At 41.5% G+C, this 25,346-nt stretch overlaps 1 protein-coding gene across 3 annotated transcripts in view; it reads left to right on the top strand.

Moving 5' to 3' along the window:
* LOC110530324 (E3 ubiquitin-protein ligase RNF220) overlaps positions 1-25,346 on the top strand; it is a 289,576-nt gene that overhangs the window by 10,956 nt on the left and 253,274 nt on the right. For all 3 annotated transcript variants that reach the window (XM_090182300.1, XM_090182298.1, XM_090182297.1), the window contains exons 2-4: positions 7,247-7,291; positions 7,888-8,066; positions 9,224-9,308. The gene's annotated coding sequence lies outside the window, so the exon portion shown is untranslated. The remainder of the gene's footprint in view (positions 1-7,246; positions 7,292-7,887; positions 8,067-9,223; positions 9,309-25,346) is intronic.

Here is a 25,346-nt window from a genome sequence, read left to right as displayed (position 1 = left end):
AAGGGAATAGGGTCTCGTTTGGGCACAAGCTTCATGTAAATAAAGAGGACCTTTGCCTGCCTGCATGGGAGAACAAATGGCCAAGGCAGCATCATCATAATCCTCCTCCATGTGTGCTTAAAAGGGTGGGAGGAGTGTTTAACTTTGCTCCCATTAGTAAAATGTTATGATTTATGCAGTTGCCGGCAGACTAATATCTTTAGAATTTTGCCTAGGAAGCCGATTCATCTTTAAGAGTGATGAGGGGAGGTTGCTCTCTATGCAAAACGCATTAAATCTAAATGAGGAGTCTATTACTCAAATGTGGCTGATAATCCGTTAGCTAGACCCCACTAACTAAGAAGATTTAGATATGTCACAGCGATGACAGCCCCACCTCAGAAGTGCATTACATGAACTTAACTTTCCAGTGACCCCCACCCCCGCAATTTTCGCTGACACACACCACTTATCTGCATACAGTGCATCCTTACAAGCTCACTTAATAGAATTAATTCTCTCTCCCCGTCCCCCATCCCAGTTATGTGGAGAATGCACAAGGGACTCGTGAGGTGCCTGTGTTTGTGTGAGTATGGTCTATTCATCATGGCTTGATTAACATATAAGGCTTTAATCTCCCTCCCATCTAACATGGTGCTCCTAGTCTCTCAGCTACTCCGCCAAAGATTCAGATCATGCTTTTAGTCATCGCTGCTCTCCTCTTTTCCCATTGTAGCGATGCTAAATAATACTAATATTATACTACTAATACATATAATCTGGTTAGTTCTTATTCCCCCCCAAAAATAAAAATCTACATAAAAATAGAAGAATGGTTTTTAAAATTTCCATCATTATAATCTAATGGAGAAAAAAATACAGGTTAACAGAATGTATAGCAGCACAACCAATAAATAACATTGAAAAATGAATTGAAACAAAGATAAACTGCAGAAGGGAGATGTCTGTGACCTCTGCAGTAATAACTGGTTTCATGGCATGAAAAGGTGGTGGAAAAAGACTGTCTTTGGAGAGGAAATGACACTGTGGGGTAGATCAATTTGGCTTCATTCCCCAGGAAAGGAGAATCCTGTCACCAGGGTCCATCTGAATTTGTCAACACTGTTCTTTAGTCTTTTTAATTGTACTTAGTTCTTTACATTTATGCTGTTTACAAAATTAGTGATAATAGAGGTAGGATATTTTAGGTCCTCCACTTCTGTTGTCACCTACAGTGCCTTGCGAAAGTATTCGGCCCCCTTGAACCTTTTGTCACATTTCAGGCTTCAAACATAAAGATAAAACTGTATTTTTTTGTGAAGAATTAACAACAAGTGGGACACAATCAGGAAGTGGAACGACATTTATTGGATATTTCAAACTTTTTTTACAAATCAAAAACTGAAAAATTGGGCGTGCAAAATTATTCAGCCCCCTTAAGTTAACACTTTGTAGCGCCACCTTTTGCTGCGATTACAGCTGTAAGTCGCTTGGGGTATGTCTCTATCAGTTTTGCACATCGAGAGACTGACATTTTTTCCCATTCCTCCTTGCAAAACAGCTCGAGCTCAGTGAGGTTGGATGGAGAGCATTTGTGAACAGCAGTTTTCAGTTCTTTCCACAGATTCTCGATTGGATTCAGGTCTGGACTTTGACTTGGCCATTCTAACACCTGGATATGTTTATTTTTGAACCATTCCATTGTAGATTTTGCTTTATGTTTTGGATCATTGTCTTGTTGGAAGACAAATCTCCGTCCCAGTCTCAGGTCTTTTGCAGACTCCATCAGGTTTTCTTCCAGAATGGTCCTGTATTTGGCTCCATCCATCTTCCCATCAATTTTAACCATCTTCCCTGTCCCTGCTGAAGAAAAGCATGCCCAAACCATGATGCTGCCACCACCATGTTTGACAGTGGGGATGGTGTGTTCAGCTGTATTGCTTTTACGCCAAACATAACGTTTTGCATTGTTGCCAAAAAGTTCAATTTTGGTTTCATTTGACCAGAGCACCTTCTTCCACATGTTTGGTGTGTCTCCCAGGTGGCTTGTGGCAAACTTTAAACAACACTTTTTATGGATATCTTTAAGAAATGGCTTTCTTCTTGCCACTCTTCCATAAAGGCCAGATTTGTGCAATATACGACTGATTGTTGTCCTATGGACAGAGTCTCCCACCTCAGCTGTAGATCTCTGCAGTTCATCCATAGTGATCATGGGCCTCTTGGCTGCATCTCTGATCAGTCTTCTCCTTGTATGAGCTGAAAGTTTAGAGGGACGGCCAGGTATTGGTAGATTTGCAGTGGTCTGATACTCCTTCCATTTCAATATTATCGCTTGCACAGTGCTCCTTGGGATGTTTAAAGCTTGGGAAATCTTTTTGTATCCAAATCTGGCTTTAAACTTCTTCACAACAGTATCTCGGACCTGCCTGGTGTGTTCCTTGTTCTTCATGATGCTCTCTGCACTTTTAACGGACCTCTGAGACTATCACAGTGCAGGTGCATTTATACGGAGACTTGATTACACACAGGTGGATTGTATTTACCATCATTAGTCATTTAGGTCAACATTGGATCATTCAGAGATCCTCACTGAACTTTTGGAGAGAGTTTGTTGCACTGAAAGTAAAGGGGCTAAATAATTTTGCACGCCCAATTTTTCAGTTTTTGACTTGTTAAAAAAGTTTGAAATATCCAATAAATGTCGTTCCACTTCATGATTGTGTCCCACTTGTTGTTGATTCTTCATAAAAAAATACAGTTTTATATCTTTATGTTTGAAGCCTGAAATGTGGCAAAAGGTCGCAAAGTTCAAGGGGGCCGAATACTTTCGCAAGGCACTGTAATTGCCACTTTAAAATGGGCAGAAAACAATGCAATACAGTTTTCTTAGCATCAATATTTTCTCGTATTCCTGTTTCATCAGTGGCTTTTATTAAATATTTTCATGTGTCCCTTTTGAACAATACTATAATATTAAATTAACTAAAGCCAATGAAATGTTTGGAAGGCAAGGATAAGCCCACGTACTCAGGAGTAGCTACACAGCAGCCAAGAGACAAACCACAAGTCCACAGTACATCTTGTTGTTCCATGATCCATGATAATATCAAGCAATCACATAATCCATAACAGCATCAGCAGCTCAATAATTATAACGACAAACTGACGGTTCAAATAACTGCTTTCTCATAAATGGCATATGCAAGGCATCATTTAGACAGCTATAATCTGCATTAGGAGAAACTGTATTGATGTGATACATTCCAGCTACAGTGGGCATGCAGTCAGCAGGACTCCTGCTCTAAGCCTTGGATGTCCACTCCACTCCAGCCAAATGAGAAAGGCAACACTAGAGCGCTGCAAAATTGGTGACCTATACAAGGCAGATCTTGTTTTGAATGGCCGTTTGGTACTAATTAATGGACTAGGGTCCATTCCTGGCCGTGAGTTAAACCAACGGTATGAATTAAACATGGTGCATCCTTCGTCTTGGCACTGCAAACTCAGGGAGGCAAAACAATATGGAACGCCGGTGACCGCCGCTGCCATTCAGGGCTAAATGCATCACGAAGTGCACTTCACTTGACCCTACCCCCCTGCGCATAAATTGATATCTCCATGGTTGCCAGTGGCATTAGCACCCAACAAGATCACCTCGGCTGACAAAAGTTAATTTGCGCTAATGATGCTTTATTTCCCCCATTACATTAAATCATCTTGTTCCTCCCTATTCACTGTCTGCTGTGTATGTGCCAGGACAGCCAGGCCAGCATGGTTCCTTCCTTCCTGCTACAATGTCATTATATAATAGAAACCTTATCTGGAAAATATTACAGCTCCTTTACCTGATCTAGACACTATTTACCTGACCCTTAGCCATCCTCTCTACTATGTAGTACAGATGTAGTACAGTCAGTGTGGCTGCTGCCACTGCTGGAACCCACTCTTGATGATCCAACAAGGCCTTATGGCAGGCGTTTGGATTGCATTGTTGTGTATAGAAATAGATGGGACATTTCAATTCATGTTGTTTGATATTCTGTTTAGTCCCTGGCTACAATAGCAATTTCAGGAGATTTGGACACTTCCTCTCTGAACCTACAAGTGAATTCAGGAGGAGTGAAATACAACCTTTCCAATTTGAGGGTGGCAAAAACATATAATGAAATTGCAATGATTGTATGAATCCCTCATATAGCACTTTCCCCACAGCCGTATAACAAAGGACTGGTGGAGAGAGAACGATATGGAGACACTGTGCTCTGTTAGATATTGTACATAATCCTGTAATTACTAGTAGTTCTGCAGTTAATTTAAGAGAGAATATCTGTTAACACATGAGCACTATATGCACATAACATTTTTAACGACGCAACTGTAACGAGTGCGCTGAGAGTCGGGAAGCAAGTTCATGGAGTGAGTGTTTTAATAAAATAAAAAAACAATGAACACGAAACACAAACAACGCACCGACATGACAACAGTCAATAACACCTGAGGAAAGAGCCAAGGGGAGTGACAGATATAGGGAAGATAATCAAGGAGGTGATGGAGTCCAGGTGAGTGTGATGAGGCGCAGGTGCGTGAGAAGATGGTGACAAGTGTGCGGGATAATCAGCAGCCTGATGACCTAGAGGCCGGAGAGGGAGTATACGTGACAGCAACACAATGGTCTTATTTATGATGTATGCTTAAATTGAGGATTATAGTCATTAAGCCTAGTAACAAATAGATTTAACATTAATTTAAAAATGAAGGCTTGCTAGGGAAGCTAGTGTGGGTGTAAAATACTATTTTACACTCTCTAAACTTTTGCTTTGTTTCCCTACAGAAGCCATATCATCCTATACAGTAAAGAAAAGTTTAGTTTTCAGAGTGAGTGCACCGGCCTCCCATCACATAAACTCTAACCTTTGATTAATGAAATAAATGATTTTAGTCTGAAAACCCCCCCATTAAATTACACTTTGCAGCACATTCATAAGGAGTAATTTTACAATTGGTTCAGAATTATGGATTCTGCATCTGGGAATCTGTTTGAAATAATAGGCAATATTAATTTGTTATCTTTAATTGTTCCCGAGGAGAGGCTTTTAGTATGATGACATGATTCTATTAGAAAAGTGTTGCTTTTTTCATTTACATAAAACAGACATGAATAATTCTATTTGGACTGTTTTCAGGGGGAGGGTGGATCAAGGTTATTATAGTAAACTGAAACTAAAACTAATAATGAAAAAACAATTCAGTAAATTGAAATAAAATAATCAACAAACATGTTTAAAAAACTATATTGAAACTATTATCTTTGACTCCATAATACAATAAAATCCATCATGAATTATGTTAAAGTTTTTTTCTAAATTTTGGTCAGAAATCTGGGGTTTTCAATGGGGTTATCCATCTACTGAATCTGGAGGGTAAATGCGACCAGGAGATGGCGATGTTTCAAATAAGCCTAGCTTGTGTATCACTATCACTAGCTATCACTAGCTAACAGAAAGAAAAAACTGTCTGGTTAGCTAACTTGAATCTTCTTACATGCACTACTAAAACGGAGTGCCTGCGGATTCAATTTGTGCAAAGCATCTGTGTAAATGTATGATTCTCTACTTTAAGCACAGTCTCTTCTCTACTCATAGAAAAAAGGCTACACTGGCAAATGCTGCGTGTTTAATAAAGTTAGATCAAAGCTGAATCAATGTAGGCTAAAGATCACATAATGTTAGAATTACTAATAACATAACCAAATATAATAGCATGGTATAATGTTACTATAAGACAAAAAACACCACCTAATTTCTTATGAAATTTCAGGATGATTGTACGAATGGTCCATTTTTTCTCTTGTGTGGCGCCAATAGGCAAAATATATGCAATGATTGAAACTAAACACAGGTAGGTTATGCTACAGTTAACACCCTCTGATCTAAAATTCACTCACTGCACATCATTCAAAACAACACTGTGGGCTACTTCGAAACAGCCTACAGATAACTACGGATCCACAGCCAAGGTGTAAACATGGGCGAGAGAGGGTTTCATCTCATTTCATTTGCAACAGTCTTTGCACAATTCCTTTTAAATTCAAGTCACATTGAGATTGACTTTATAATTGAAACCTAACCTAACCCATCACCCATCATATTATTGATCGCCATTGCGATAGGGTTTTTGTATGTTTATGGGGGTTTTCTGGTCTAGGTGTTTATATGTCTATGGTTGCCTAGATTGGTTCTCAATCAGAGGCAGCTGTTTATCGTTGTCTCTTATTGGGGACCATATTTAGGTAGCCATATTCCTTGGATAGTTTGTGGGTTATTGTCTATGTATAGTTGCCTGTGTCAGCACTCATTGTTATAGCTTCACGTTCATTTTGTTATTTTGTTTAGTGTTTTTTGTTTAATTAAATAAGAATATATTCATATCACGCTGCGCCTTGGTCTCATCAATCTGACGAACGTGACAATTCCAGGTGACTACCTCATGAAGCTGGTTGAGAGAATGCCAAGAACGTGCAAAGCTGTCACCAAGACAAAGGGTGGCTACTTTGAAGAATCTCAAATATAAAATATATTTGGATTTGTTTAACACTTTTTTGGTTATTACATGATTCCATGTGTGTAATTTCATAGTTTTGTCTTCACAATTATTCTATAATGTAGAAAATAGTCAAAATAAAAACCCTTGAATGAGTAGGTGTGTCCAAACTTTTGACAGGTACTGTATATGATTATGTCCTAAATGGCACCATATTCCCAAGATAATGCATTACTTTTGACTAGAACCGGGCATAGTGAACAGGGTGCCATTTGGGACCAGATGCATTTCTAGGATTTGAAGACATAGTCCGGCACAGTGGACACGTCATTATAAACATTCAAACTAGCGGTTTTGGTTCCAATCGTTTTTTCACAGAATGAATTTTACAAACACTTCAAACTAAGTACGTGTTTGGTGTAGGCCTACCTTGGCATGACGTTTGATAACGACTACAAATTCCTGCATGTCATCTCTAGCCGACACTGTCAGCTACCGTTCACCAGCACGATAGAGACCGTTGCCCAATCCATGATCAATCCATCTGCTGTATAGAAATTAATTGAATAGTGTTGAATTTCTACCGTCCTTTTTCTCTGTTTTAACTAGTCACTGACTACACTTTTGCTAGCTATTTAGCAGAGCAGTAGATCAACAAATCATATTGTAGTACTTAGCCTAGATAATTGTTTGTACAGTATTTCAAGTCTGGTATCTATTTCAGACCTCGTGGGATTGGGATGAGTGTCGGGATGAGTGTCCTGTGTCGGTGAGTGTAGCTATTAAGTTAAGTTTGAGCATCTTAGCAATACAATGTGTCATATACTGCTGTCAACATTCTACAAGGAAAGAGACACTTAATCAATTATATAATCATTAACCAGATTACCCTGGATACCAGACTTAAATGACTGATAACTCAGTTCAAGAATGTTGTCATTGATGAGAATGAATCCAAAAATCTATTGACATTCAGAATTTACTTTGTTTAGAAATCCAGTCTGTATTGTAGTTTCATGACCAGAGACAAATCTTCAAAGGCACAGTATTTATTTATTCAGAGTGCTACATGCATTCACACAGTCTTGATTTATAGGATCCTTCCCACTGTAGGATTGATATGTCAAGTGATAAAATCCCCAGTTATCAATTCAAAGTTTATGGGAAAACTGCACTTGTCCTCATGTGAAAATTAGTTTATTAAATATTCTACAGCTGTAATGTCATCAATCAATTCAAATTGTATTTATATAGCACATTTCTTACAACAAATGCATTTCAAGGTGTTCAAAGTCATGCATTGAAAGGCATGTGGTACTTAATGGGATCGCAGCCATAACAGGTTAACATCTTTCCTCTTGGCAGGTCTCTATAGGTGACCAGAGGATTCTCTACCACATGGGAATGCCTCCGTGGAGCTCATAAGTGTACCCATGCAGCCTATTTTGGCGGTTCACAATATCGTCCGTACGGATGTGGAATGTGAGTGGAGGAAGCCAGCCGTACCCAATCAGGTGCAGGCAGTGGAGGGCCATCTTCAGTGGGTAAGGAACCGTCTCTGGGGCAGGTTCAGTGGAATGGCATGTCTTCTTGAACCTGATCCAGAACAACCGCTACCCTCCCTGTCTGTACTGGACATTGTTAAAAAACAAGGGCACCTGGGTCATGCTGGCATGGCGCTGTTGGTGGAGCAGCAGGAGGCTATACGGCAAAGATGTGTCAAAGATGTTGCTGGCTTCTGGGACTGCCTTGCAGGTGTAGCACGTTAAGCCCCCTTCGCATAACAGTGGACATATATTGCTTCTGTGTGATTGGCATGGAAACGTGCCTGTACACCAACTTCCCCGCTCTTGTAACATACTGCACCCACTGCCAACTGTTCAGTATGCCTATCCCTGGCATGACCTTCTATTACAGAATAGATTTTGTCTGCCTTAATATCTTTCTCACACACACTTGCAGCTTGCAGTTGCTCTACAACGTCTCGATGCTCTACACCAGTGTTTCCCCAACTCCCGTCGTCCAGTACACCCAACAGAACACATTTTTGTTGTAGCTAGGGACAAACATACCTTATTCAACTCACTGAGGGCTTGATGATTAGTTGACAAGTTGAATCAGGTGTGCTTGTCCAGGGCTACAATAAACATTAATACTGTTAGGGGTACTTGAGGACTGGAGTTGGGAAACACTGCTCTACATTACTCCTATAACTTTTCTAGGACACCACTGTAGCGTTGTGCATAGCGGTTTTCTCATGGTCATGGAATGAGTCCAGAGCTGTCTTCCAATTTGTGTACCCTGTGCTGATCAATGTATCCTTATTGTTTCTGCTGTGTTGTCTTACATAGTCTACAGCAGAGCTCTCCAACCCTGTTCCTGGAGAGCTACCATCCTGTAACTCCAATCCTAATCTAGCACACCTGATTCTGGTTGATAAACTGAATCAGTTTAGTTACAATTGGGGTTGGATTGAAAACCTACATGAGGGTAGCTCTCCAGGAACAGGGTTGGAGAGCCCTGGTCTACAGGAAAGCCAGAAGGCTGCATTTCTCTCAATTGAGTATTCTAACTAATCAAAGGTTTCAAACAACTTGTGTTGAAAGGCCCTCTTTTGCAATCCAGTCGAAGGGATACTGGGGTAGCTTAACTTGTTTTCGGCCTGTTTCTGGGTCACCAAAACCATCCTCTTCCCTACCAGTTGCCCCTGGCTGCTGCTGTTCAAAGTGCTCCACTGGCCTGCTGTTCTCATCTGTCCTTCTCCTTGGCTTCTGCAAGGTAGCAAGGTAAGAGGTGCAACACATCATTAGTTAGTTTTAAAGTTACTGTACACGACCAGGGCAACTCTACTGTAAAGAAAAATGTAAGTGTCCATTAAGACTCACACAGCTCCGAACATGACAGATAAGAAGCTACATAACCTATTTGAATATAAACCTCTTAAGGATCCGCCCCCTTTTTTACAATTTTAGCCTAAAACGACATACCCAAATCTAACTGCCTGTAACTCAGGTCCTGAAGCAAGGATATGCATTTTCTTGGTACCATTTGAAATGAAACACTTTGAAGTCTGTGGAAATGTGAAAGGAATGTAGGAGAATATAACACAATAGATTTGGTAAAAGATAATATAAAGAAAAAAATTAACTGCTTGCATTATTCCAGCCCAGATGCAATTTAGATGCAAAGTTTTAGAGTGATCCAATGAATCATTGTATTTCTGTTCAAAATGTTGTATCAAGACTGCCCAAATGTGCCTAAATTGTTTATTAATAACTTTTCATGATCAAAACTGTGCACTCTCCTCAAACAATAGCATGGTATTATTTCACTGTAATAGCTACTGTAAATTGGACAGTGCAGTTAGATTAACCAGAATTTAAGCTTTCTGCCAATATCAGATACAGTGCCTTGCGAAAATATTCGGCCCCCTTGAACTTTGCGACCTTTTGCCACATTTCAGGCTTCAAACATAAAGATATAAAACTGTATTTTTTTGTGAAGAATCAACAACAAGTGGGACACAATCATGAAGTGGAACGACATTTATTGGATATTTCAAACTTTTTTAACAAATCAAAAACTGAAAAATTGGGCGTGCAAAATTATTCAGCCCCTTTACTTTCAGTGCAGCAAACTCTCTCCAGAAGTTCAGTGAGGATCTCTGAATGATCCAATGTTGACCTAAATGACTAATGATGATAAATACAATCCACCTGTGTGTAATCAAGTCTCCGTATAAATGCACCTGCACTGTGATAGTCTCAGAGGTCCGTTAAAAGCGCAGAGAGCATCATGAAGAACAAGGAACACACCAGGCAGGTCCGAGATACTGTTGTGAAGAAGTTTAAAGCCGGATTTGGATACAAAAATATTTCCCAAGCTTTAAACATCCCAAGGAGCACTGTGCAAGCGATAATATTGAAATGGAAGGAGTATCAGACCACTGCAAATCTACCAAGACCTGGCCGTCCCTCTAAACTTTCAGCTCATACAAGGAGAAGACTGATCAGAGATGCAGCCAAGAGGCCCATGATCACTATGGATGAACTGCAGAGATCTACAGCTGAGGTGGGAGACTCTGTCCATAGGACAACAATCAGTCGTATATTGCACAAATCTGGCCTTTATGGAAGAGTGGCAAGAAGAAAGCCATTTCTTAAAGATATCCATAAAAAGTTTTGTTTAAAGTTTGCCACAAGCCACCTGGGAGACACACCAAACATGTGGAAGAAGGTGCTCTGGTCAGATGAAACCAAAATTGAACTTTTTGGCAACAATGCAAAACGTTATGTTTGGCGTAAAAGCAACACAGCTGAACACACCATCCCCACTGTCAAACATGGTGGTGGCAGCATAATGGTTTGGGCCTGCTTTTCTTCAGCAGGGACAGGGAAGATGGTTAAAATTGATGGGAAGATGGATGGAGCCAAATACAGGACCATTCTGGAAGAAAACCTGATGGAGTCTGCAAAAGACCTGAGACTGGGACGGAGATTTGTCTTCCAACAAGACAATGATCCAAAACATAAAGCAAAATCTACAATGGAATGGTTCAAAAATAAACATATCCAGGTGTTAGAATGGCCAAGTCAAAGTCCAGACCTGAATCCAATCGAGAATCTGTGGAAAGAACTGAAAACTGCTGTTCACAAATGCTCTCCATCCAACCTCACTGAGCTTGAGCTGTTTTGCAAAGAGGAATGGGAAAAAATGTCAGTCTCTCGGTGTGCAAAACTGATAGAGACATACCCCAAGCGACTTACAGCTGTAATCGCAGCAAAAGGTGGCGCTACAAAGTATTAATTTAAGGGGGCTGAATAATTTTGCACGCCCAACTTTTCAGTTTTTGATTTGTTAAAAAAGTTTGAAATATCCAATAAATGTCGTTCCACTTCATGATTGTGTCCCACTTGTTGTTGATTCTTCACAAACAAATACAGTTTTATATCTTTATGTTTGAAGCCTGAAATGTGGCAAAAGGTTGCAAAGTTCAAGGGGGCCAAATAATTTCGCAAGGCACTGTATGTCTATGTCCTGGGAAATTCTCGCGTGAATGGGACACCGATCCCAAAGAAGTTTTAAGGGATGAGCCAAAAATGTTTACCTGTAGAATGGAATGGGTTATAATACCCCTATGATTAATTTAATCAGTTCTACCACCTCAACATTGCCCATTTTAAACATGGTTGAATATCTAGTTGTAGTAAAGTTCAGCTTCAGTCCAAAGGGGAGGCACTGTGTCACTGTCAGAAGATATGTGCTTCCGTCAGAAAAATGTTTTCTGAAGTCTCTTCGGTCAGTAGCTACTGAAGTGACTAGCCAGCTAAACTAGCTACAGAAACGAAACCCATAAAAATAAATATATTTTCCTAATATCATAACTTATGTCAACATCCTTATGTCATCACCTACCATTAAATAACTCTGACTGACAACCAATAGCTTATGGATGCTAAGCGCTAAATTATTAGCATTAGCCAACCCTTATGCTGAGGGAGACTAGCTAGTTAGCTAGTTGGCTACCACCAACCCTGCACAAACCTGTGGCTAACTCTGCTTTTATTGCACTTTAACTTTCTGTCTGTTTTCGCCATCTCCACCTCATTCCCTGCTGCCTGCTCACGCTCAATTTCCTTGCTTGTTTTGCCTCTCTTTCCCGAATATCCTGCATATCCTGCTGCAGACTCTGACTGAGTGACAGTCGTTTGTCTTAGTGCTGGCTAGAAATGTGAACCTCTCTGTAGGAGTGGGTGAGGGGTCAATAGACGTGAGTGGGCAACTGCGTTGTGAAATCTCAACCAATCACAGCAGGCACCAGATCGTCACTCCAGGGGCTTTTTACAGTGCCTGCAACTTACTACCTAGTGCAGTATATTGTATTGTTAATTTTTGTCGTAAAAATTTGTCAGTAAAAAAAATGTGTCAGTAAAAAAATGTTTCAATGCTGCATAGCTCAAGTGATGTACGGTTATGGAAACTCATATCAGACGTACAGCCTGAAATTTAAAAAAATATACAAATATTTATTTTATTGGACCATCAAAAGGTTCAGGGCTGGACCAAAAACATCCAGGCCTTAAGATACCACTGTTTGGGACTCAACCTACGTCTGCAGCTCTAAGATGCATCCTATTATTTATCCCCCTCCTAGGCAACGACAGAAAGTCTGATGTCACCAATAAGACAGTAATCCAGTTGTCCATGAGTGACATACAGTGGAACTGGGGTCGAGAATATCTGACATACAGTATCTATGAAAGCAAAGGGTCATGAGCTACTGAATGATGGCTCAACAGTTCAAATGACAAGCCCATTATTAGTTCCTGCTTTGACATCTGCTCCAAAACGAAGGCTTGACATTTTGCTTCGTAATTCCGAGACAGTCTTTCTCCAGTATGGATTTGATATTTGTTGAAGGTCTATCCTTTCTGATTCTCTCTAACAGATCTCTAACAACACTCACGATGAATGGTTGGGAATATTCAAGTCAGACATTGATATTTTTGGTCATATTCAGAAAGCTCTCTTAGGTCTGGGAGTCATAGCGACCACGTATCCTTTCACTGTGGATTTTTTGTTTTATAGAGGAGAGCAATGCTTGTATGATCATTTTCAGGGTTCTGCTCCTAAAAACATGAACCCCATAGCCTACATAGTTGGCATTTCCCGATCCGTCACATGATTTACGGTCAAATAAGACAGTTACATTAACAATTAACTATAAACACCATTGCTGTATACTCTCTTGGCTTTTGACACTCAAGGAGTTAAGTAGCCCTTTGCATGGGTGACATGTGAATGAAACATAATAAAGGTAATTTACTGCAAGGCAAATTCCATAGCTAAAGGGTTCCCATGTTAAATAGCTCTTTGACCTTTACCGGCTGATTTCATAAAGAAGGCACAATCAGATTAGTCCAGGGAGGGAAAGGTCAAGCGCATTCACAGTTGTGGCTGTTCGGCTCGACCATGTAGAGCTTGTTTCAAAGTGGCATCCCAGAAAGCACCTATTGGCTCCAAGCGATGGGGCAGTTAGCCTTTGTGGCCCCAAGAGCCGTTTACATAAAGGGCAAGATCATGACATGATTCGCATGTCCTTTTTTATGTCCCAAATGGATACCTGGCTGAGAACATCTTCAACCTCAGTGATTCCCTCTAAGAATATTTGTCTTGGTTTCTCTGTTTCTATTAATGGGCTTAGAAAATGGCGTCATTCAATTCTATAGAATGAACCAGATGCTGACTATCCTCAAACCTTATCACGTTGTCTGTCTCCCCATCACCTCAAGCCTTTCTGCCATGATTGTACCCTGCTACCACTGGACTTTAAATTACATGTCATTCCATTATATTCATCCCTCTTACACCTCTCGAGTGTCCCTTTTACTCCAAAATGAAGTCACATATAACCTGTAAATTGCTGTGGGGCACTAATCGTGGGACGGGAGAGATGGAGAATGGCTTTAATCTAAATGAAGGGCAGAGGCAGCAGACAGTGCTTGTATCCCAAATGGCACCCCATTCCCTATAGTGGCACTTTCAGACCAGAGCCCTATGGACCCTGGACAAAAGTAGTGCACCATGTAGGGAATAGGGTGCCATTTGGGATGCAGTCAGTGGCTGTGAAGGGGGATGATGCAATCAGTCGCCACAGCACAGACCACATTAACTCTGACTTTACCTCTCTGCTCACTCACTTTCAGACAGATGTCTCTCTCACACACCTCTTTGGCATGTCTCTTAGTTTGTCTTTGTAGCAATGTCATAAACATGCAATAATTATCTGTAGCCTACAACTTCTTTGTAATTGTACGAAATCTGACACAGCACTAATGGAGGATATTAATATAAGCATGATGCATAATGTGCAATGCATGCATAATGCCTTCTATCAAATCTTAGTGTATTAAATTATCATTCATTGGTACACAATATATACAACAGTATGTGGACACCCCTTCAAATTGGTGGATTCAGCTATTTCTGCCACACCCGTTGCTGACAGGTGTATAAAATTAAGCACACAGCCATGCAATCTCCATAGGGAACACTGGCAGTAAAATTGCCTTCTTGAAGAGCCCAGTGACTTCCAACGTGGCACCGTCATAGGATGTCATCTTTCCATCAAGTCAGTTTGTCAAATTTCTGCCCTGCTAGTGCTGCCCCGGTCAACTATAAGTGCTGTTATTGTAAACTGGAATGTCTAGGAGCAACAATGGCTCAGCAGTGCATTGGTAGGCCACACAAGCTCACAGAATGGGATCGCCGGGTGCTGAAGCGTGTAAAAATTGTCTGTCCTCGGTTGCAACACTCACTATCGAGTTCCAAACTACTATCGCATGGCAAGTGGTACCGGAGTGCCAAGTCTAGGACAAAAAGGCTTCTCAACAGTTTTTACCCCCAAGCCATAAGACTCCTGAACAGGTAATCAAATGGCTACCCGGACTATTTGCATTGTGTGCCACCCCCCTAACTCCCCCCAACCCCTATTTTACGCTGCTGCTACTCTCTGTTTATCATATATGCATAGACACTTTAACTATACATTCATGTACATACTACCTCAATCAGCCTGACTAACCGGTGTCTGTATGTAGCCTCGCCACTTTTATAGCCTCGCTAATGTATATAGCCTGACTTTTTACTGTTGTTTTATTTCTTTACTTGCCTATTGTTCACCTAATACCTTTTTTGCGCTATTGGTTAGAGCCTGTAAGTAAGCATTTCACTGTAAGATCTGCACCTGTTGTATTTGGCGCACGTGATGAATCACGCGTCACCATCTGCTAGTCCAACGGACAAATCTGGGTTTGGTGGATGCCAGGAGAACACTACCTGTCCAAATGCATAGTGCCAACTGTAAAGTTTAGGGTTGGAGGAATAATGGTCTGGTTTGGGCTAGGCCCCTTAGTTCCAGTGTAGGGAAATCTTAAAGCTACAGTACAGCATACACAGACATTCTAGACTATTTTGTGCTTCCAACTTTATGGCAACAGATTGGGGGAGGCCCTTTCCTGTTTCAGCATGAGAATGCCCCCGTGCACAAAGCGAGGTCCATACCGAAATTGTTCGTCAAGATCGGTGTGGAAGAACTTGACTGGCCTACACAGAGCCCTGACCTCATCCTCATCGAACACCTTTGGAAAGAATTTAAACACAGACTGCGAGCCAGGCCTAATTGCCCAACATCAGTGCCTGACTTCACTAATGCTCTTGTGGCTGAATGGAAGCAAATCCTTGCAGCAATGTTCCAACATCTCGTAGAAAGGCTTCCCAAAAGGGTGGAGGCTGTTATAGCAGCAAAGGGGGGACCAACTCCATATTAATGCCCGTGATTTTGGAATGAGATGTTCGGGGAGCAGGTGTCCACATACTGTTGGTCATGTAGTGTACTTCATAACAGTCGATACTGTATAAATACACAGCCCATGGCCCCTAATGCACTATTCACAGGTCTTACACAATATTCTTTATCAGACTGTAACTGACACAGTCAGTGCTGAGGTACTAATAAGGAAATAACACAAAGATTTACAAACACTATTATGATGCTACTTGTTGGGAGAAAGATGTTTATGTATGCTGCTCATTTTTACAGTACTTCTATACTACAGCCTTCAGTGTGTGTGTGCATGCTATGTGTGTGTGTCTCTGAGTACGGCGTATGAGTACTGTGTGGTGGAGGAGGCAGTTTGTCTTCCATGTGAATCCACAGTGCGGGGCCTGTCAGCGGGTTTTACAGCGCTCCCATTAAGGGCCTGACATGGTTAATGCTGATTGCGTAGGGCGCAGCGAGGACCTGACAGTAACGGTGCGCTGAATGACGGAGATGATGTTAACAAGCTGGAGGAAGCGACTGGGGCCCTTGTTTACAATCTGGGGGTGCTAAACCTGTCTGGAAGATAGGAGATAACCCCCCCCCCCCTCCCCCCAAACCTAACACCTCCCTGTGTAGCGCTGCCTCCCTCCCCGCCTGCCTGGCACGAACACACCTAGAAAAAGAGCTGCATCGCAGGATAATTAGGGTGCCGGCAAGCAAAGCATCTGAATGTTTCTCCTCAGAGTACCTCGGATAAAACAGAGGTGCCTCAGATACAAAGTAAGGTGTTCCGTGCCCTTCTCTGTTCAAATCAGTTCAGGCTTTGTGAATGTCAAAGCAGTCGCTATAGTTCAAATAGGTTTTTGAACTCTTACAAAGCTGTGTTGAACCTTAAAAAGGTGTGGACGTATTTGAAGCATGTCTGATTGTTTTTCACTCCTTTTTTCTGGAACTTGCTTTACCTTGGAACAAAACAGAATGATAAAGCTACACCCAAGTTAGACATGGTAGGCTACACTTTCTACATGTTGGCTAAGTTCAGTCAAATGGGCCTAATTTCGATGATGATCAAGGGACGACATGCTCAAAAACAATTACTGCTGAGAACTCACGTTTCAAATGAAGCTGTAAGGCCATTGCATAAATAAGTCCTCTTGTCAGCCTAGTGAAGTGACAGCTAATGAGCTTCATTAAAATGCTAAACAGGCCTTTTCCCCTCATTTTGCACTTGCTCTGTCCACTGCAAAGTGACCAGCTCGAGAATATTTCTAATTGCAAGTCAATTATGTCATTGAGCCCATTTAGAACTTCATTTGTATGCAAATGTAGGGTTATGGGGAAGGAGAGGGGTTCACCACTCAACAACATTAAATTGTATAAATAGAACATGATCTTAGACTGGGTTGCATGGCTGGGCTAGAGAAACGTGGATGTTATCACTAGCAAACTCAAAGAATGCATCATGTTTCAACATTTAAGAAGATATAAAACGAGTTAGTCTCCTGCTGCTGGCGCTCATTTAGTAAAAAATCTGCTCAGCAAGCAGCCTTGCTTACTGTCTGAAACATGAGCTCATCAATTCATCAAATTATCATAAATTGTGGTTACTGAAGTGGGGTGGTCCCAGTAAATGATTTCCCGATGCATCATCCTGCTTTGGTATTTTTCTGTTGAGTACAGGCTTAGTGGAGCGTAAAGCAGTCTCATCAATAAGTAGCGGTGAAGAGAAGACATGGTGGAGAGCTACAGCGGTACGCCCTCTACTGGTGTTGACTGGGAATCGGCAGACAGCACAATAGACAGTTTGATTTGAGTGCATAGTTTTAAAGGTTTTCTTTTTATTAAATTGATGCTCATGTGCATTTGGTTCAGGATAAGCTAAAGCTGTTGCTAAATGTTGAACACATAAAGGCAGTTCATTTCACATTTGCCAAGCAGGGGCAAGATATGAGGAATGAAGACTGTATTGATGTGGCCTACAGAGGAAGAAGTGGGCCACACACATACTACAGCTAGGGAAAGTTAGTTTTAAAGGTGAACTCCAACTTCCAGAAACCGGGCTATTTTGGACATGGAGTCAGATGGAAGGTGCTGTATTTCAAGCTCCCCTGTACGTTTTATTAGCGCATGGTGGAGCTCTGCACAGGAGACAGGGTTGTAAATTAGCTGCCAGAGGTGGCGTCAATACCAGAGAAAATCCTGTGACATTGTGAAGTCTGCCACCCTTCAGCAGTTAATGAATGGATGAAGTTAATACCATTTTTTGCAAATTCATTACTGTATTGGACTTGACAGGGCAGATTAATAATTGGTTTGTCACCCTTTTTTTTCTTCCAAATGATTAATATGCCTATTGATCAGGGCCTGGAAAGTGTGTGGATAATATGGAGAAAAATGAATGCACAAGCACTAGGATACAAACATCCAATGGGCACTTAAAGAGTGACCAGTAGTCAAAACCACTGCATCCAACTTAATCAAAGCTGCTCCGAGCCATGCTGGTTCTCAGTAGGGGTATCTATATACTGTCTAGATATAGTACGTGTACCACATGACACACTATCCCCTATATAGTGCACTACTTTTGAGCAGAGCCATATGGGGAATAGGGTGCTATTTGGGATGCTGACATAGAGTGGTGTGTTCCATGTGTATAGATTAGTTATAGATTAGTTATGTGTGATCCATAGAGTGGTGTGTTCCATGTGTATAGATTAGTTATAGATCAGTTATGTGTGATCCATAGAGTGGTGTGTTCCATGTGTATAGATTAGTTCTAGATCAGTTGTGTGTGATCCATAGAGTGGTGTGTTCCATGTGTATAGATTAGTTATAGATCAGTTATGTGTGATCCATAGAGTGGTGTGTTCCATGTGTATAGATTAGTTATAGATCAGTTATGTGTGATCCATACAGTGGTGTGTTCCATGTGTATAGATTAGTTATAGATTAGTTATGTGTGATCCATAGAGTGGTGTGTTCCATGTGTATAGATTAGTTCTAGATCAGTTATGTGTGATCCATAGAGTGGTGTGTTCCATGTGTATAGATTAGTTATAGATCAGTTATGTGTGATCCATAGAGTGGTGTGTTCCATGTGTATAGATTAGTTCTAGATCAGTTATGTGTGATCCATAGAGTGGTGTGTTCCATGTGTATAGATTAGTTATAGATCAGTTATGTGTGATCCATAGAGGGTGCAGGTATCATTCAAAGTGAAAGGGCTGTCCATTTAACACTGCAACTAATATCACAATAGTTATTTTTTTCTTGAATGAATATATACAATCGTTTTTGCAGACATGCATACATTTAGTATTTTTGCACACATCCATACATTGAACCTGTATGCCATTTGATCTAAGATAAGTACGCCAGGTAGCCAAGCAGTTAAGTGCGTTGGACTAGAAATGTGTACGTTTCTGGTTGGAATCCCTGAGCCAATGAGTTTTAAAAAAATGTGTTCTTGAGCAAAACACTTAACCCTAATTGCTCCTGTAAGTCGCTCTGGATAAGAGTGTCTGCTAAATGACTCAAAAGTTTGCCAGAATGACATGACTGATATCAAAGGGTTGGACAACCCTTTATGACGTGTAATATGTATTTGAGTCAAATGTCTGAAGTATAATTGTAGTACCAGACCTACAGTAGCTGTTAATATAACTCAATCAGAAAATAGTTGTCATTTTCCACATGACATTTCTTTTCTATCAAAACCTCTTTAATTGACAAAATATGTTGTTTTGTCACAACACTCATACAGCATCATCAAGGTTTGGAGATAAATTGCTTAGCACAGCTAGCTCCATTTCACTCCAGCCCAGATTAAGAAAAGCCCCAGCTCCTCTTTTACAATAGAGCATTACCATATGAATGTGGCCCAGAGAACACTAGTCTTTTTAGCCCATCAATCTCCTCCGCCTCGTGCAGGAGATCCAGATAACCTCCAGAATATCCCCTCTTAACCTCCATTTGGTGGGATGTATTAAGAAATCGCTGTGAGACAGGGTGTTTGAGCAGCACGCCAGCACTGCCATTATTCTTCCCAAAACGAGTTATAACGCAATTAATCTTGTCCAGGAGGAAAAATATGGCACCTAAGTGAATTTTACATGAAGATCCACCCACTGCTTATCCACGGCGGGCACGGTGGTTGTGCAGTAATTGCGTTGTGACACAGAGGATGACTGGGGCTGGGGGTGAGCTGAATTAATGCTATGTTCATAGACGGCCGTGGTTCAGAAGTTTAAAAAAAGACATACTGAGGAGACCGTCATACAGTCCAAAATGACATAGAAAGGGTCAACTATAGTCAAATAAGAGGGTCAAATAGTACAAAATGAAGAAAAACACACGTCTTGATTAATTTTAATAATATGATGATATACATGCAGACTTTTGTTACAGGCCTAAATATCCTTACATTGATGATCTTATTTCCCCCCTGACATCTTTTCCCCTCTCCTATATCCCAGAGGATTTCAGCCCATATTCCTGTCCTAGTCGTCTACGATGCTGCTGACCGTGACTTTATAAGGTGTCTGCAGTCAGACAGAGAACTAGCCAGCTGCCCTCCTGCTCCTGCTCCATACGGGATGGAGCTGTTTGCACAGTGGCGTTTCCCGTCTCCGAGCAGACAGGAAGTGATGATGACTCACTTCCTGCCAACCCGGTGCAGGAGACACCAGCTGTATCATGGCATTCTATGTACTCTATTCTATTTACTCAACGACAATAAGACTATTGCCGTTATAAGCACAAACATGACAACATGCCAAACTCCCTGGGACAAGGAAACAATGAATGTGATGTCAGCTTCTTTTACTGTAAAATCCTTCTATTTTAAATTATTTGTAGTAGGTGTGGAAACAAACTTCTAATTACTGTAACACAAACATAATGTATTATCTAACTGAATTCTATTGAAGTATACAATGGTAATACTTTTCTTGTTTCATAAAAACAACATTACTCACCCTATTAAAATCAGTGAAATATATTGAATGTTTTTTTGTTGTCTAATGAAATGTGTTTCATGAGGGTATGCATTAATCTCCTAGAACAAATATATACAGTGCCTTGCGAAAGTATTCGGCCCCCTTGAACTTTGCGACCTTTTGCCACATTTCAGGCTTCAAACATAAAGATATAAAACTGTATTTTTTTGTGAAGAATCAACAACAAGTAGGACACAATCATGAAGTGGAACGACATTTATTGGATATTTCAAACTTTTTTAACAAATCAAAAACTGAAAAATTGGGCGTGCAAAATTATTCAGCCCCTTTACTTTCAGTGCAGCAAACTCTCTCCAGAAGTTCAGTGAGGATCTCTGAATGATCCAATGTTGACCTAAATGACTAATGATGATAAATACAATCCACCTGTGTGTAATCAAGTCTCCGTATAAATGCACCTGCACTGTGATAGTCTCAGAGGTCCGTTAAAAGCGCAGAGAGCATCATGAAGAACAAGGAACACACCAGGCAGGTCCGAGATACTGTTGTGAAGAAGTTTAAAGCCGGATTTGGATACAAAAAGATTTCCCAAGCTTTAAACATCCCAAGGAGCACTGTGCAAGCGATAATATTGAAATGGAAGGAGTATCAGACCACTGCAAATCTACCAAAACCTGGCCGTCCCTCTAAACTTTCAGCTCATACAAGGAGAAGACTGATCAGAGATGCAGCCAAGAGGCCCATGATCACTCTGGATGAACTGCAGAGATCTACAGCTGAGGTGGGAGACTCTGTCCATAGGACAACAATCAGTCGTATATTGCACAAATCTGGCCTTTATGGAAGAGTGGCAAGAAGAAAGCCATTTCTTAAAGATATCCATAAAAAGTGTTGTTTAAAGTTTGCCACAAGCCACCTGGGAGACACACCAAACATGTGGAAGAAGGTGCTCTGGTCAGATGAAACCAAAATTGAACTTTTTGGCAACAATGCAAAACGTTATGTTTGGCGTAAAAGCAACACAGCTCATCACCCTGAACACACCATCCCCACTGTCAAACATGGTGGTGGCAGCATCATGGTTTGGGCATGCTTTTCTTCAGCAGGGACAGGGAAGATGGTTAAAATTGATGGGAAGATGGATGGAGCCAAATACAGGACCATTCTGGAAGAAAACCTGATGGAGTCTGCAAAAGACCTGAGACTGGGACGGAGATTTGTCTTCCAACAAGACAATGATCCAAAACATAAAGCAAAATCTACAATGGAATGGTTCAAAAATAAACATATCCAGGTGTTAGAATGGCCAAGTCAAAGTCCAGACCTGAATCCAATCGAGAATCTGTGGAAAGAACTGAAAACTGCTGTTCACAAATGCTCTCCATCCAACCTCACTGAGCTCGAGCTGTTTTGCAAGGAGGAATGGGGAAAAAATGTCAGTCTCTCGATGTGCAAAACTGATAGAGACATTCCCCAAGCGACTTACAGCTGTAATCGCAGCAAAAGGTGGCGCTACAAAGTATTAATTTAAGGGGGCTGAATAATTTTGCACGCCCAATTTTTCAGTTTTTGATTTGTTAAAAAAGTTTGAAATATCCAATAAATGTCGTTCCACTTCATGATTGTGTCCCACTTGTTGTTGATTCTTCACAAAAAAATACAGTTTTATATCTTTATGTTTGAAGCCTGAAATGTGGCAAAAGGTCGCAAAGTTCAAGGGGGCCGAATACTTTCGCAAGGCACTGTATATTGTTATCCTCACAGGTGCTGGTTTGACTTATCAATTTTACAGATATATAAAACTGTTAAAGACTATTTTAATGCTCACATAATCATTAACAATATAATACATCAGTACAGTAACTGTCAGTGAAAGTCATAGGTAGATACATTCCCTAAAAGAGCCAGGAGTATTATTCTGTGGCAGAGGGTGATAGAGAACACATGTGAAATTGATTCCTGGTGTCTATATTTCATGTTGAAAATTGGCTCGTACATCCAGTGGTTTGATCTATGGGGCCGTCGTCTTAAGAAAAAACCTTAGTAAATGTGTAATTTCTCCCTTGATGGAACACAGGCGAGAGCCGATCATTCTTATTCCTCTGCCTCTTTCTCTCTCCTTCTCTCTCCCTCACCCTCTCCATTTCTCTCGCTCCCTTTCTCTTTCTATGGACAGCTCCGATCCTGCCGGTTTACTGCAGCCTCCCCTCCCTCTCACCTTTTCTCCTCTTCTTTTCATGCTCCTTGATGTCTCCATTTTATTACTGCCCCTCCATTTATCAACCCATTTTTTTCTTTCTTTTAGGGAGTGACTTTCCCCATGCACAATTTAGGGGGGATTGTGATGGTGTGACTATCTGACTGGCAGTGAGGGTGAGGGGGGGGTGATGGGTTGCTGGTATGGGTGATGGGCTACCCTCTATGCAGACTGGAGGATGTGAATAGAAACAGACTAGCATAGGTATAAATGGGGAAAAAAGGAGTCAAAATAAATGGAGCAAGTCATTGCCACTGATGTGTAAATGATAAAGGAGCCACGGCATCTATCTGCGGCCAAGAGAGGAAAGGAAGAGCCGAGAAAAAAGAAAAGAGGGAAGGAGAATGAGTGCATTATAATCAAGAGATGGTGATAATAATAGTAATGTGAAATTAGTTCTCTCTATCAATGGCAGACTAGGCAGGCCTTTTAATCAGGGTCTAAAAGGTGTGAATACTCTTTATCATCATTGAACTGTGTCCGGGGCTAATTGTGGCCATATTTCACTGTCCGGGAGCCCGGGTAGCGAACGATTTGGCCTGCTGGAGCTGCAGCGTGATTGAACACAGATAAAGTCAAGTCACAGGGAGGGCTCAGCTGGGAGCGAGGGAAGAGACAGACACTAAGTGAAACAGAGGGTCCCCCTTTCCTCCTCCACCCCTGCACCCCTTACCCCCTTCCCAAACCGGGTTGGATCTCCCTGCTGTTCAGGCCTGGGCTGTGTACATCAGATGAGGATGTTACGCTTCAGGATAGTCCCTTAGCTTAGCAGGATGGGATGGTCACATCTATACTGTATGTAGGCATACTGTATATATATACTGTATACTGTAGGCATAAGAATGCATATCAAAGGAATGATTGTAGTTGATTGTTGGCCAAATTCATTAACAGAGAAACGCACAACTAGCCTCACATAATGAGTAGCCTTACCTGAGAGCTGGAGAGTCAGCAATCGTCCAGAGATTCATGGTCTAGCAGAATGGGAGAACAAGTATTTGATACACTGCCGGTTTTGCAGCTTTTCCTACTTACAAAGCATCTGTAATTTTTTATCATAGGTAAACTTCAACTGTGAGAGACGGAATCTAAAACAAAAAATCCAGAAAATCACATTGCATGATTTCGTCCCTGTTTCATATCCAATTGTTTAGTAGCTACTATCTTGTCTCATCGCTACAACTCCCGTACGGGCTTGGGAGAGACGAAGGTTGAAAGTCATGCGTCCTCTGATACACAACCCAACCAAGCCGCACTGCTTCTTAACACAGCGCGCATCCAACCCGGAAGCCAGCTGTCCGGGAGCCCGGGTGGCGAATGATTTGGCCTGCTGGAGCTGCAGCGTGATTGAACACAGATAAAGTCAAGTCACAGGGAGGGCTCAGCTGGGAGCGAGGGGACAGAGACAGACACTAAGTGAAACAGAAAACACCATGCACCTGGCAACCTTGGTTAGCAGGCACTGCGCCCGGCCCGCCACAAGAGTGGCGATGAGACAAGGATATCCCTCCCTAACCCGGACGACGCTAGGCCAATTGTGCATCGCCCCACAGACCTCCCGGTCGCAGCCAGTTATGACAGAGCCTGGGCGCTGCAGTACAGTGCCCTTAACCACTGCGCCACCCGGGAGACCTACATTGTATGATTTTTAAGTAATTAATTTGCATTTTATTGCATGACATACGTATTTGATACATCAGAAAAGCAGAACATAATATTTGGTAAAGAAACCTTTTTTTGCAATTACAGAGATCATACGTTTCCTGTAGTTCTTGACCAGGTTTGCACACACTGCAGCAGGGATTTTGGCCCACTCCTCCATACAGACCTTCTCCAGATCCTTCAGGTTTCGGGGCTGTCGCTGGGCAATACGGACTTTCAGCTCCCTCCAAAGATTTTCTATTGGGTTCAGGTCTGGAGACTGGTTAGGCCACGCCAGGACCTTGAGATGCTTCGTACGGAGCCACTCCTTAATTGCCCTGGCTGTGTGTTTTGGGTCGTTGTCATGCAGGAAGACCCAGCCACGACCCATCTTCAATGCTCTTACTGAGGGAAGGAGGTTGTTGGCCAAGATCTCGCGATACATGGCCCCATCCATCCTCCCCTCAATGCGGTGCAGTCGTCCTGTCCCCTTTGCAGAAAAGTATCCCAAAGAATGGTGTTTCCACCTCCATGCTTCACGGTTGGGATGGTGTTCTTGGGGTTGTACTCATCCTTCTTCTTCCTCCAAACACGCGAGTGGAGTTTAGACCAAAAAGCTATATTTTTGTCTCATCAGACCACATGA

This window comes from Oncorhynchus mykiss, chromosome 8, assembly GCF_057628025.1.
Source record: "Oncorhynchus mykiss isolate SJ-2025 chromosome 8, ASM5762802v1, whole genome shotgun sequence".
NCBI classification, from domain to species: Eukaryota; Metazoa; Chordata; class Actinopteri; order Salmoniformes; family Salmonidae; genus Oncorhynchus; species Oncorhynchus mykiss.
The sequence above is the reverse complement of the archived record's forward strand: the minus strand, read 5'-3'. Positions and strand labels throughout refer to the sequence as shown.